We start from the raw sequence: 12515 nt of genomic DNA on the forward strand, positions 1-12515 counted from the left end.
TTTAGGGAATTTACCTGGAAACTCACAGTTTCTCCCGCAATGTCGTGTCGTCCACCCTTCAGATGAGCTGTGGCCTTTTTCCCTCAGGCGAAGGAGACAAGCAGGCGGACGGGAACAGAGAAGCCCGCTCTGTCGTGTAAGCGCTCTCAGCTATCAAAAGGCACCACGCTGCCCCGTGTGAGGCTCGAACTCACGACCTTCAGATTATGAGACTGACGCGCTGCCTAACTGCGCCAACGAGGCCGGCGGGATGACCGGTCTGAAATGCGAAGCGCTAGCGTGTCGGTGCCTGCCTGCAGGGCGTAGATCCAAAAGCTGCGTTCAGGTCGCAGTCTCCTCTGGAGGTGTGGGTTCGAATCCCACTTTTCCGACAGAACTGTCCTTTGTCCTTTGGCTTCGGATAACAGCTACAGTCTTCAGCGCTTGGCAGAACATGTGGAGCTATATTTGAATCGAATCAACATTTCGTTAGGGATTCAGACCACAAGCTGGGTGTAGCCGCAACGGGTCAGCTCCCACCACGCAAGCGTGTCAGGATGGCCGAGCGGTCTAAGGCGCTGCGTTCAAGCTGGGGAACAATAGTCCGTCAAAGACGGGGAAGAAGGGAAGAAAAGGGGGAAGGAAGAAAAGGAGAAAGGGAAGAAGAAAGAGAAAAAATGACGAAAAGAAAGAGTGAAATGTGACGTTGGAACATAATACTTCCTTAGCATGCACGCTACGATACATTTTCAGGTTTCTTTGTGCGTGAAAATCGCGCATTTATATTACACTGTTTCCTATTGTAGGCGATCACCAAGACCGGGGTTCGAATCCAGATAAAGGCACCTTTTTGTATTGTTATTGTTATATTGTTAATTTCATTAAATAAATGCAATTTTGAAGGTTAATGAAATGTACATATGTACAATTCTTTCATGAAAAATAAAGAATGCCAATGGAACTGTGGTATTGTTGATGTTGATGTTATTATTACTTATTATTTTGTAGTTGTTGTATTAATATTATTTATTCTGATTAAGCATAATATTAGTCTTTGTTTAATTGATATTACTTATTCTGATTAGGAGTTTTGTATGTTACATTCATTCAAGACACTTATAAATCTGTTATTTTTAATGAAAAAAAGATAGTATTTAGAATAAAATAGTCATTAATATGCTGAAAATTATAATTTACAATTATTCCAACAATACAGTAATTAATATTAAATAAATAAAATGAAATATTAAATAAGTTTTCAAACAACAATAAATGAAAAGGGAAATAAAATGAAAATAAAAGTAAAAAACAAAAAACAATAACTTTCCAGTTTGTTTTGATTTTGCAATTGTGCCAACAGAATGGTAATCAATATTAAATAAATAAAATAAAATATTAATTAAGTATTCAAAGAACAATAAATGAAAAGGGAAATAAAAGTAAAAAACAAAAAGCAATAATTTCCCAGTTTGTTTTTATTTTACAATTATTCCAACAATACAGTTATGAATATTAAATAAATAAAATTAAATATTGAATAAGTTTTTAAACAACAATAAATGAAAAGGGAAATAAAATGAAAATAAATGTAAAAAACAAAAAACAATAACTTTCCAGTTTGTTTTTATTTTACAATTATTCCAACAATACAGTAATGAATATTAAATAAATAAAATGAAATATTAAATACGTTTTCAAACAAAAATAAATGAAAAGGGAAATAAAATGAAAATAAAAGTAAAAAACAAAAAAACAATAATTTTCCAGTTTGTTTTTATTTTGCAATTGTGCCAACAGAATGGTAATCAATATTAAATAAATAAAATAAAATATTAAATAAGTATTCAAAGAACAATAAATGAAAAGGGAAATAAAAGTAAAAAACAAAAAGCAATAATTTCCCAGTTTGTTTTTAATTTTACAAATATTCCAACAATCCAGTAATGAATATTAAATAAATAAAATGAAATATTAAATAAGTATTCAAACAAGTATTTTTGACTTCTGACACGCCCCCTGAGGATGTGTCATTCTTTCGTACACCTTCGGTTCGGTTCGGCAATTTGATTGACACCTGACTAGAACGCTGACTCCTCCGCCTAGCGGCAATACGCGAAAACGTGCCGTCGACATTCTCTTCTACTCTGATTGGTCAAATGTCGAAAATGTTAAGAAAATGTTAAGAATAGCGCTTTATGATTGGCTGGAAATGTTGAAGCGCTTCGACGCGATTGGCCCAAATGTTATAGTGCTTCGACGTGATTGGCTGCACAGTTCAACATTGCTCGACATTTCCAAAATAATGTCGGACTATCCTTCGGCAGCTGGCGTTCAGGTCGCAGTCTCCCCTGGAGGCGTGGGTTCGAATCCCACTTCTGACAGACTTAAGTTTCTGCTACGGACAACAGCTACGGTCTTCAGCCGCAAGGCTGTAACTTTGCCAACTTTGCCTTGTGTCAGGGCATTAACTTTGCCAAAGCACCACATTTCAGTCGACGTCAGAATAAGTATAAAGTGGCAGTAACTTCCGTTAAACTTGAGAATTACTCCGTTTTATCGTTTGTGCGACGTCACTCCTTCCCCGATACCAAGTTGCAGGCACTTTTAAAGAATGCCTTGAAAGACTATGTCAAGTCGTAATAGAATCGAGTCAATATTTCCTTAAGATGAAGGCAACATTGCTTTAAGGTTCACGAAAGCTTGCCTTCCCATTAATAGGGAATTTCATTTCCAATGCCAGCATGATATTACCCTTAAGAAAACCTCACAAGAACACCGCCACATGTTACATGAATACGACAGGGATGGTATTCCTGCATTCATTCAGCATTAGCCCAGCGTGAACACTGAATTTCGATTATATTGCATGTCAAAGGGTGGCCTAGGACTGAATGCAATGTCACTGGATGGGATTTAGGGAATTTACCTGGAAACTCACAGTTTCTCCCGCAATGTCGTGTCGTCCACCCTTCAGATGAGCTGTGGCCTTTTTCCCTCAGGCGAAGGAGACAAGCAGGCGGACGGGAACAGAGAAGCCCGCTCTGTCGTGTAAGCGCTCTCAGCTATCAAAAGGCACCACGCTGCCCCGTGTGAGGCTCGAACTCACGACCTTCAGGTTATGAGACTGACACGCTGCCTAACTGCGCCAACGAGGCCGGCGGGATGACCGGTCTGAAATGCGAAGCGCTAGCGTGTCGGTGCCTGCCTGCAGGGCGTAGATCCAAAAGCTGCGTTCAGGTCGCAGTCTCCTCTGGAGGTGTGGGTGCGAATCCCACTTTTCCGACAGAACTGTCCTTTGTCCTTTGGCTTCGGATTACAGCTACAGTCTTCAGCGCTTGGCAGAACATGTGGAGCTATGTTTGAATCGAATCAACATTTCGTTAGGGATTCAGACCACAAGCTGGGTGTAGCCGCAACGGGTCAGCTCCCACCACACAAGCGTGTCAGGATGGCCGAGCGGTCTAAGGCGCTGCGTTCAGGTCGCAGTCTCCCCTGGAGGCGTGGGTTCGAATCCCACTTCTGACAGACTTAAGTTTCGGCTACGGACAACAGCTACGGTCTTCAGCCGCAAGGCTGTAACTTTGCCTTGTGTCAGGGCATTAACTTTGCCAAAGCACCACATTTCAGTCGACGTCAGAATTAGTATAAAGTGGCAGTAACTTCCGTTAAACTTGAGAATTACTCCGTTTTATCGTTTGTGCGACGTCACTCCTTCCCCGATACCAAGTTGCAGGCACTTTTAAAGAATGCCTTGAAAGACTATGTCAAGTCGTAATAGAATCGAGTCAATATTTCCTTAAGATGAAGGCAACATTGCTTTAAGGTTCACGAAAGCTTGCCTTCCCATTAATAGGGAATTTCATTTCCAATGCCAGCATGATATTACCCTTAAGAAAACCTCACAAGAACACCGCCACATGTTACATGAATACGACAGGGATGGTATTCCTGCATTCATTCAGCATTAGCCCAGCGTAAACACTGAATTTCGATTATATTGCATGTCAAAGGGTGGCCTAGGACTGAATGCAATGTCGCTGGATGGTATTTAGGGAATTTACCTGGAAACTCACAGTTTCTCCCGCAATGTCGTGTCGTCCACCCTTCAGATGAGCTGTGGCCTTTTTCCCTCAGGCGAAGGAGACAAGCAGGCGGACGGGAACAGAGAAGCCCGCTCTGTCGTGTAAGCGCTCTCAGCTATCAAAAGGCACCACGCTGCCCCGTGTGAGGCTCGAACTCACGACCTTCAGATTATGAGACTGACGCGCTGCCTAACTGCGCCAACGAGGCCGGCGGGATGACCGGTCTGAAATGCGAAGCGCTAGCGTGTCGGTGCCTGCCTGCAGGGCGTAGATCCAAAAGCTGCGTTCAGGTCGCAGTCTCCTCTGGAGGTGTGGGTTCGAATCCCACTTTTCCGACAGAACTGTCCTTTGTCCTTTGGCTTCGGATAACAGCTACAGTCTTCAGCGCTTGGCAGAACATGTGGAGCTATATTTGAATCGAATCAACATTTCGTTAGGGATTCAGACCACAAGCTGGGTGTAGCCGCAACGGGTCAGCTCCCACCACGCAAGCGTGTCAGGATGGCCGAGCGGTCTAAGGCGCTGCGTTCAGGTCGCAGTCTCCCCTGGAGGCGTGGGTTTGAATCACACTTCTGACAGACTTAAGTTTCGGCTACGGACAACAGCTACGGTCTTCAGCCGCAAGGCTGTAACTTTGCCAACTTTGCCTTGTGTCAGGGCATTAACTTTGCCAAAGCACCACATTTCAGTCGACGTCAGAATTAGTATAAAGTGGCAGTAACGCCGACGGGCGTTCCGTTAAACTTGAGAATTACTCCGTTTTATCGTTTGTGCGACGTCACTCCTTCCCCGATACCAAGTTGCAGGCACTTTTAAAGAATGCCTTGAAAGACTATGTCAAGTCGTAATAGAATCGAGTCAATATTTCCTTAAGATGAAGGCAACATTGCTTTAAGGTTCACGAAAGCTTGCCTTCCCATTAATAGGGAATTTCATTTCCAATGCCAGCATGATATTACCCTTAAGAAAACCTCACAAGAACACCGCCACATGTTACATGAATACGACAGGGATGGTATTCCTGCATTCATTCAGCATTAGCCCAGCGTGAACACTGAATTTCGATTATATTGCATGTCAAAGGGTGTCCTAGGACTGAATGCAATGTCGCTGGATGGTATTTAGGGAATTTACCTGGAAACTCACAGTTTCTCCCGCAATGTCGTGTCGTCCACCCTTCAGATGAGCTGTGGCCTTTTTCCCTCAGGCGAAGGAGACAAGCAGGCGGACGGGAACAGAGAAGCCCGCTCTGTCGTGTAAGCGCTCTCAGCTATCAAAAGGCACCACGCTGCCCCGTGTGAGGCTCGAACTCACGACCTTCAGGTTATGAGACTGACACGCTGCCTAACTGCGCCAACGAGGCCGGCGGGATGACCGGTCTGAAATGCAAAGCGCTAGCGTGTCGGTGCCTGCCTGCAGGGCGTAGATCCAAAAGCTGCGTTCAGGTCGCAGTCTCCTCTGGAGGTGTTGGTTCGAATCCCACTTTTCCAACAGAACTGTCCTTTGTCCTTTGGCTTCGGATAACAGCTACAGTCTTCAGCGCTTGGCAGAACATGTGGAGCTATATTTGAATCGAATCAAAATTTCGTTAGGGATTCAGACCACAAGCTGGGTGTAGCCGCAACGGGTCAGCTCCCACGACGCAAGCGTGTCAGGATGGCCGAGCGGTCTAAGGCGCTGCGTTCAGGTCGCAGTCTCCGCTGGAGGCGTGGGTTCGAATCCCACCCCTGACAGACTTAATTTTCGGCTACGGACAACAGCTACGGTCTTCCGCAAGGCTGTAACTTTGCCAACTTTGCCTTGTGTCAGGGCATTAACTTTGCCAAAGCACCACATTTCAGTCGACGTCAGAATTAGTATAAAGTGGCAATAACGCCGACGGGCGTTCCGTTAAACTTGAGAATTACTCCGTTGTATCGTTTGTGCGACGTCACTCCTTCCCCGATACCAAGTTGCAGGCACTTTTAAAGAATGCCTTGAAAGACTATGTCAAGTCGTAATAGAATCGAGTCAATATTTCCTTAAGATGAAGGCAACATTGCTTTAAGGTTCACGAAAGCTTGCCTTCCCATTAATAGGGAATTTCATTTCCAATGCCAGCATGATATTACCCTTAAGAAAACCTCACAAGAACACCGCCACATGTTACATGAATACGACAGGGATGGTATTCCTGCATTCATTCAGCATTAGCCCAGCGTGAACACTGAATTTCGATTATATTGCATGTCAAAGGGTGGCCTAGGACTGAATGTAATGTCGCTGGATGGGATTTAGGGAATTTACCTGGAAACTCACAGTTTCTCCCGCAATGTCGTGTCGTCCACCCTTCAGATGAGCTGTGGCCTTTTTCCCTCAGGCGAAGGAGACAAGCAGGCGGACGGGAACAGAGAAGCCCGCTCTGTCGTGTAAGCGCTCTCAGCTATCAAAAGGCACCACGCTGCCCCGTGTGAGGCTCGAACTCACGACCTTCAGGTTATGAGACTGACACGCTGCCTAACTGCGCCAACGAGGCCGGCGGGATGACCGGTCTGAAATGCGAAGCGCTAGCGTGTCGGTGCCTGCCTGCAGGGCGTAGATCCAAAAGCTGCGTTCAGGTCGCAGTCTCCTCTGGAGGTGTGGGTTCGAATCCCACTTTTCCGACAGAACTGTCCTTTGTCCTTTGGCTTCGGATAACAGCTACAGTCTTCAGCGCTTGGCAGAACATGTGGAGCTATATTTGAATCGAATCAACATTTCGCTAGGGATTCAGACCACAAGCTGGGTGTAGCCGCAACGGGTCAGCTCCCACCACGCAAGCGTGTCAGGATGGCCGAGCGGTCTAAGGCGCTGCGTTCAAGCTGGGGAACAATAGTCCGTCAAAGACGGGGAAGAAGGGAAGAAAAGGGGGAAGGAAGAAAAGGAGAAAGGGAAGAAGAAAGAGAAAAAAATGACGAAAAGAAAGGGTGAAATGTGACGTTGGAACTGAATACTTCCTTAGCATGCACGCTACGGTACATTTTCACGTTTCTTTGGGCGTGAAAATTGCGCATTTATATTACACTGTTTCCTATTGCAGGCGCTCACCAAGACCGGGGTTCGAATCCAGATAAAGGCACCTTTTTGTATTGTTATTGTTATATTGTTAATTTCATTAAATAAATGCAATTTTTAAGGTTAATAAAATGTACATATGTACAATTCTTTCATGAAAAATAAAGAATGCCAATGGAACTGTGGTATTGTTGATGTTGTTGTTATTATTACTTATTATTTTGTAGTTGTTGTATTAATATTATTTATTCTGATTAAGCATTATATTATTCTTTGTTTAATTGATATTACTTATTCTGATTAGGAGTTTTGTATGTTACATTCATTCAAGACACTTATAAATCTGTTATTTTTAATGAAAAAAAAGATAGTATTTAGAATAAAATAGTCATTAATATGCTGAAAATTTTAATTTACAATCATGCCAACAGAACAGTAATGAATATTAAATAAATACAATTATATTAACTATTAAATAAGTTTTCAAACAACAATAAATTAAAAGGGAAATAAAATTAAAATAAAAAACAGAAATCAAAAAGCAATAATTTCCCAGTTCATTTTTGTTTTACAATTATTTTTGTTTTACAATTATTCCAACAATACAGTAATGAAAATTAAATAAATAAAATTAAATATTGAATAAGTTTTTAAACAACAATAAGTGAAAAGGGAAATAAAATGAAAATAAGAGTAAAAAACAATAACTTTCCAGTTTGTTTTTACTTTACACTTATTCCAACAATACAGTAATGAATATTAAATTAATAAAATGAAATATTAAATAAGTATTCAAAGAACAATAAATGAAAAGGGAAATAAAAGTAAAAAACAAAAAGCAATAATTTCCCAGTTTGTTTTTATTTTACAATTATTCCAACAATACAGTAATGAATATTAAATAAATAAAATGAAATATTGAATAAGTTTTTAAACAACAATAAATGAAAAGGGAAATAAAATGAAAATAAAAGTAAAAAGCGAAAAAAAAAAAACTTTCCAGTTTGTTTTTATTTTGCAATTGTGCCAACAGAATGGTAATCAATATTAAATAAATAAAATAAAATATTAAATAAATATTCAAAGAACAATAAATGAAAAGGGAAATAAAATTAAAAAAACAAAAAGCAATAATTTCCCAGTTTTTTTATTTTACAATTATTCCAACAATACAGTAATGAATATTAAATAAATAAAATGAAATATTAAATAAGTTTTCAAACAAAAATAAATGAAAAGGGAAATAAAATGAAAATAAGAGTAAAAAACAATAACTTTCCAGTTTGTTTTTACTTTACACTTATTCCAACAATACAGTAATGAATATTAAATTAATAAAATGAAATATTAAATAAGTTTTCAAACAAAAATAAATGAAAAGGGAAATAAAATGAAAATAAGAGTAAAAAACAATAAATTTCCAGTTTGTTTTTACTTTACACTTATTCCAACAATACAGTAATGAATATTAAATTAATAAAATGAAATATTAAATAAGTATTCAAAGAACAATAAATGAAAAGGGAAATAAAAGTAAAAAACAAAAAGCAATAATTTCCCAGTTTGTTTTTTATTTTACAATTATTCCAACAATACAGTAATGAATATTAAATAAATAAAATGAAATATTGAATAAGTTTTTAAACAACAATAAATGAAAAGGGAAATAAAATGAAAATAAAAGTAAAAAGCGAAAAAAAAAAAACTTTCCAGTTTGTTTTTATTTTGCAATTGTGCCAACAGAATGGTAATCAATATTAAATAAATAAAATATTAAATACATATTCAAAGAACAATAAATGAAAAGGGAAATAAAATTAAAAAAACAAAAAGCAATAATTTCCCAGTTTGTTTTTAATTTTACAATTATTCCAACAATACAGTAATGAATATTAAATTAATAAAATGAAATATTAAATAAGTATTCAAAGAACAATAAATGAAAAGGGAAATAAAAGTAAAAAACAAAAAGCAATAATTTCCCAGTTTGTTTTTAATTTTACAATTATTCCAACAATACAGTAATGAATATTAAATAAATAAAATGAAATATTGAATAAGTTTTTAAACAACAATAAATGAAAAGGGAAATAAAATGAAAATAAAAGTAAAAAGCGAAAAAAAAAAACTTTCCAGTTTGTTTTTATTTTGCAATTGTGCCAACAGAATGGTAATCAATATTAAATAAATAAAATAAAATATTCAATACATATTCAAAGAACAATAAATGAAAAGGGAAATAAAATTAAAAAAACAAAAAGCAATAATTTCCCAGTTTGTTTTTATTTTACAATTATTCCAACAATACAGTAATGAATATTAAATAAATAAAATGAAATATTGAATAAGTTTTTAAACAACAATAAATGAAAAGGGAAATAAAATGAAAATAAAAGTAAAAAGCGAAAAAAAAAAAACTTTCCAGTTTGTTTTTATTTTGCAATTGTGCCAACAGAATGGTAATCAATATTAAATAAATAAAATAAAATATTAAATAAATATTCAAAGAACAATAAATGAAAAGGGAAATAAAATTAAAAAAACAAAAAGCAATAACTTTCCAGTTTGTTTTTACTTTACACTTATTCCAACAATACAGTAATGAATATTAAATTAATAAAATGAAATATTAAATAAGTATTCAAAGAACAATAAATGAAAAGGGAAATAAAAGTAAAAAACAAAAAGCAATAATTTCCCAGTTTGTTTTTAATTTTACAATTATTCCAACAATACAGTAATGAATATTAAATAAATAAAATGAAATATTAAATAAGTTTTTATTTTTAAATATTTTTGACCTCTGACACGCCCCCTGAGGATGTGTCATTCTTTCGCACACCTTCGGCTCAGTTCGGCAACTTGATTGACACCTGACTAGAACGCTGACTCCTCCGCCTAGCGGCAATACGCGAAAACGTGCCGTCGACATTCTCTTCTACTCTGATTGGTCAAATGTCGAAAATGTTAAGAAAATGTTAAGAATAGCGCTTTATGATTGGCTGGAAATGTTGAAGCGCTTCGACGCGATTGGCCCAAATGTTATAGTGCTTCGACGTGATTGGCTGCGCAGTTCAACATTGCTCGACATTTCCAAAATATTGTCGGACTATCCTTCGGCAGCTGGCGTTCAGGTCGCAGTCTCCCCTGGAGGCGTGGGTTCGAATCCCACTTCTGACAGACTTAAGTTTCGGCTACGGACAACAGCTACGGTCTTCAGCCGCAAGGCTGTAACTTTGCCAACTTTGCCTTGTGTCAGGGCATTAACTTTGCCAAAGCACCACATTTCAGTCGACGTCAGAATTAGTATAAAGTGGCAGTAACTTCCGTTAAACTTGAGAATTACTCCGTTTTATCGTTTGTGCGACGTCACTCCTTCCCCGATACCAAGTTGCAGGCACTTTTAAAGAATGCCTTGAAAGACTATGTCAAGTCGTAATAGAATCGAGTCAATATTTCCTTAAGATGAAGGCAACATTGCTTTAAGGTTCACGAAAGCTTGCCTTCCCATTAATAGGGAATTTCATTTCCAATGCCAGCATGATATTACCCTTAAGAAAACCTCACAAGAACACCGCCACATGTTACATGAATACGACAGGGATGGTATTCCTGCATTCATTCAGCATTAGCCCAGCGTGAACACTGAATTTCGATTATATTGCATGTCAAAGGGTGGTCTAGGACTGAATGCAATGTCGCTGGATGGTATTTAGGGAATTTACCTGGAAACTCACAGTTTCTCCCGCAATGTCGTGTCGTCCACCCTTCAGATGAGCTGTGGCCTTTTTCCCTCAGGCGAAGGAGACAAGCAGGCGGACGGGAACAGAGAAGCCCGCTCTGTCGTGTAAGCGCTCTCAGCTATCAAAAGGTACCACGCTGCCCCGTGTGAGGCTCGAACTCACGACCTTCAGATTATGAGACTGACGCGCTGCCTAACTGCGCCAACGAGGCCGGCGGGATGACCGGTCTGAAATGCGAAGCGCTAGCGTGTCGGTGCCTGCCTGCAGGGCGTAGATCCAAAAGCTGCGTTCAGGTCGCAGTCTCCTCTGGAGGTGTGGGTTCGAATCCCACTTTTCCGACAGAACTGTCCTTTGTCCTTTGGCTTCGGATAACAGCTACAGTCTTCAGCGCTTGGCAGAACATGTGGAGCTATATTTGAATCGAATCAACATTTCGTTAGGGATTCAGACCACAAGCTGGGTGTAGCCGCAACGGGTCAGCTCCCACCGCGCAAGCGTGTCAGGATGGCCGAGCGGTCTAAGGCGCTGCGTTCAGGTCGCAGTCTCCCCTGGAGGCGTGGGTTTGAATCACACTTCTGACAGACTTAAGTTTAGGCTACGGACAACAGCTACGGTCTTCAGCCGCAAGGCTGTAACTTTGCCAACTTTGCCTTGTGTCAGGGCATTAACTTTGCCAAAGCACCACATTTCAGTCGACGTCAGAATTAGTATAAAGTGGCAGTAACGCCGACGGGCGTTCCGTTAAACTTGAGAATTACTCCGTTTTATCGTTTGTGCGACGTCACTCCTTCCCCGATACCAAGTTGCAGGCACTTTTAAAGAATGCCTTGAAAGACTATGTCAAGTCGTAATAGAATCGAGTCAATATTTCCTTAAGATGAAGGCAACATTGCTTTAACCCTCTGAGGACTGAGTGTGTTTTTGGGCCCTGAAGAAATTTTGACATGCCCTGACATTTGTGCTTTTTTCAGTATCTTAAAAACATATGAATGGCCCAACTCTGATTATATTGTAATCAGCACAATTTGGGCTACAATAATATGTAAGCAACATGAATGTACATGTTTGTGTTTTTGAGAAAACAACGTTTATGCGTGCTTAGTGAAAAACAAAATTTTTTAAGTCACTGAAATAAAGTCATGAAACACATACAGAATATTTGTTCACAAGACTTTGAGAACTGGATGTGTTAGGCTAGAGTTTTTTCTATCAAATGATGTGAAAATCATCTCGTTCACTTGTTTACACAAAACAGTATATTGATTTAAATTTTTGAAGACACTTTTTGTTTAGAATGGCTGTATGCAAGTAGGCGTGAATGATCATGAATAATGCTGTGATTCACACCTGAGAAGACAAAGACCTGCATAATGAGCCGCATAATTAGTTATTCAGTCAGATGACTGAGAGGAACAAAGGAATGAATGAAGGATGAATATAAGGACAAAATATGTTTGTAGCTTATTTTGAATAGATTTATTTATCAAGAAAAATAACTTGAGATTCACTTGTGAACTTCTTTAACATCTGAAGATGGTACAGTGCTCTCAGGAAAACAGTTTGAGGAGACTCAAGTAAATGTCAGCAGGATTCATGTGTTGAGCAGGTTTCCAATCACTAAAAACAACAAAACAAAACATCTTAACAAAACATGTTAACATCAGCAGCATCATACTAT

The 12515-nt window shown here is 39.0% G+C and overlaps 1 protein-coding gene and 10 non-coding genes across 11 annotated transcripts in view; 4 read left to right on the plus strand and 7 right to left on the minus strand.

Annotated features, from left to right (window-relative positions):
* Window positions 1-12515, minus strand: part of LOC141321784 (uncharacterized) — a 239803-nt gene that overhangs the window by 48445 nt on the left and 178843 nt on the right. The gene's annotated exons all lie outside the window — the stretch shown is intronic.
* Window positions 170-243, minus strand: trnam-cau (transfer RNA methionine (anticodon CAU)). The gene has a single exon. It is a non-coding gene; the product is annotated as a tRNA-Met (tRNA).
* Window positions 3061-3134, minus strand: trnam-cau (transfer RNA methionine (anticodon CAU)). Its single transcript has one exon. It is a non-coding gene; the product is annotated as a tRNA-Met (tRNA).
* Window positions 3422-3504, plus strand: trnal-cag (transfer RNA leucine (anticodon CAG)). Its single transcript has one exon. It is a non-coding gene; the product is annotated as a tRNA-Leu (tRNA).
* Window positions 4196-4269, minus strand: trnam-cau (transfer RNA methionine (anticodon CAU)). The gene has a single exon. It is a non-coding gene; the product is annotated as a tRNA-Met (tRNA).
* trnal-cag (transfer RNA leucine (anticodon CAG)) lies at window positions 4557-4639 on the plus strand. Its single transcript has one exon. It is a non-coding gene; the product is annotated as a tRNA-Leu (tRNA).
* trnam-cau (transfer RNA methionine (anticodon CAU)) lies at window positions 5351-5424 on the minus strand. The gene has a single exon. It is a non-coding gene; the product is annotated as a tRNA-Met (tRNA).
* On the plus strand, window positions 5712-5794 carry trnal-cag (transfer RNA leucine (anticodon CAG)). The gene has a single exon. It is a non-coding gene; the product is annotated as a tRNA-Leu (tRNA).
* Window positions 6503-6576, minus strand: trnam-cau (transfer RNA methionine (anticodon CAU)). The gene has a single exon. It is a non-coding gene; the product is annotated as a tRNA-Met (tRNA).
* trnam-cau (transfer RNA methionine (anticodon CAU)) lies at window positions 10975-11048 on the minus strand. Its single transcript has one exon. It is a non-coding gene; the product is annotated as a tRNA-Met (tRNA).
* Window positions 11336-11418, plus strand: trnal-cag (transfer RNA leucine (anticodon CAG)). The gene has a single exon. It is a non-coding gene; the product is annotated as a tRNA-Leu (tRNA).

Source organism: Garra rufa, chromosome 1 (assembly GCF_049309525.1).
Source record: "Garra rufa chromosome 1, GarRuf1.0, whole genome shotgun sequence".
Classification (NCBI taxonomy): domain Eukaryota; kingdom Metazoa; phylum Chordata; class Actinopteri; order Cypriniformes; family Cyprinidae; genus Garra; species Garra rufa.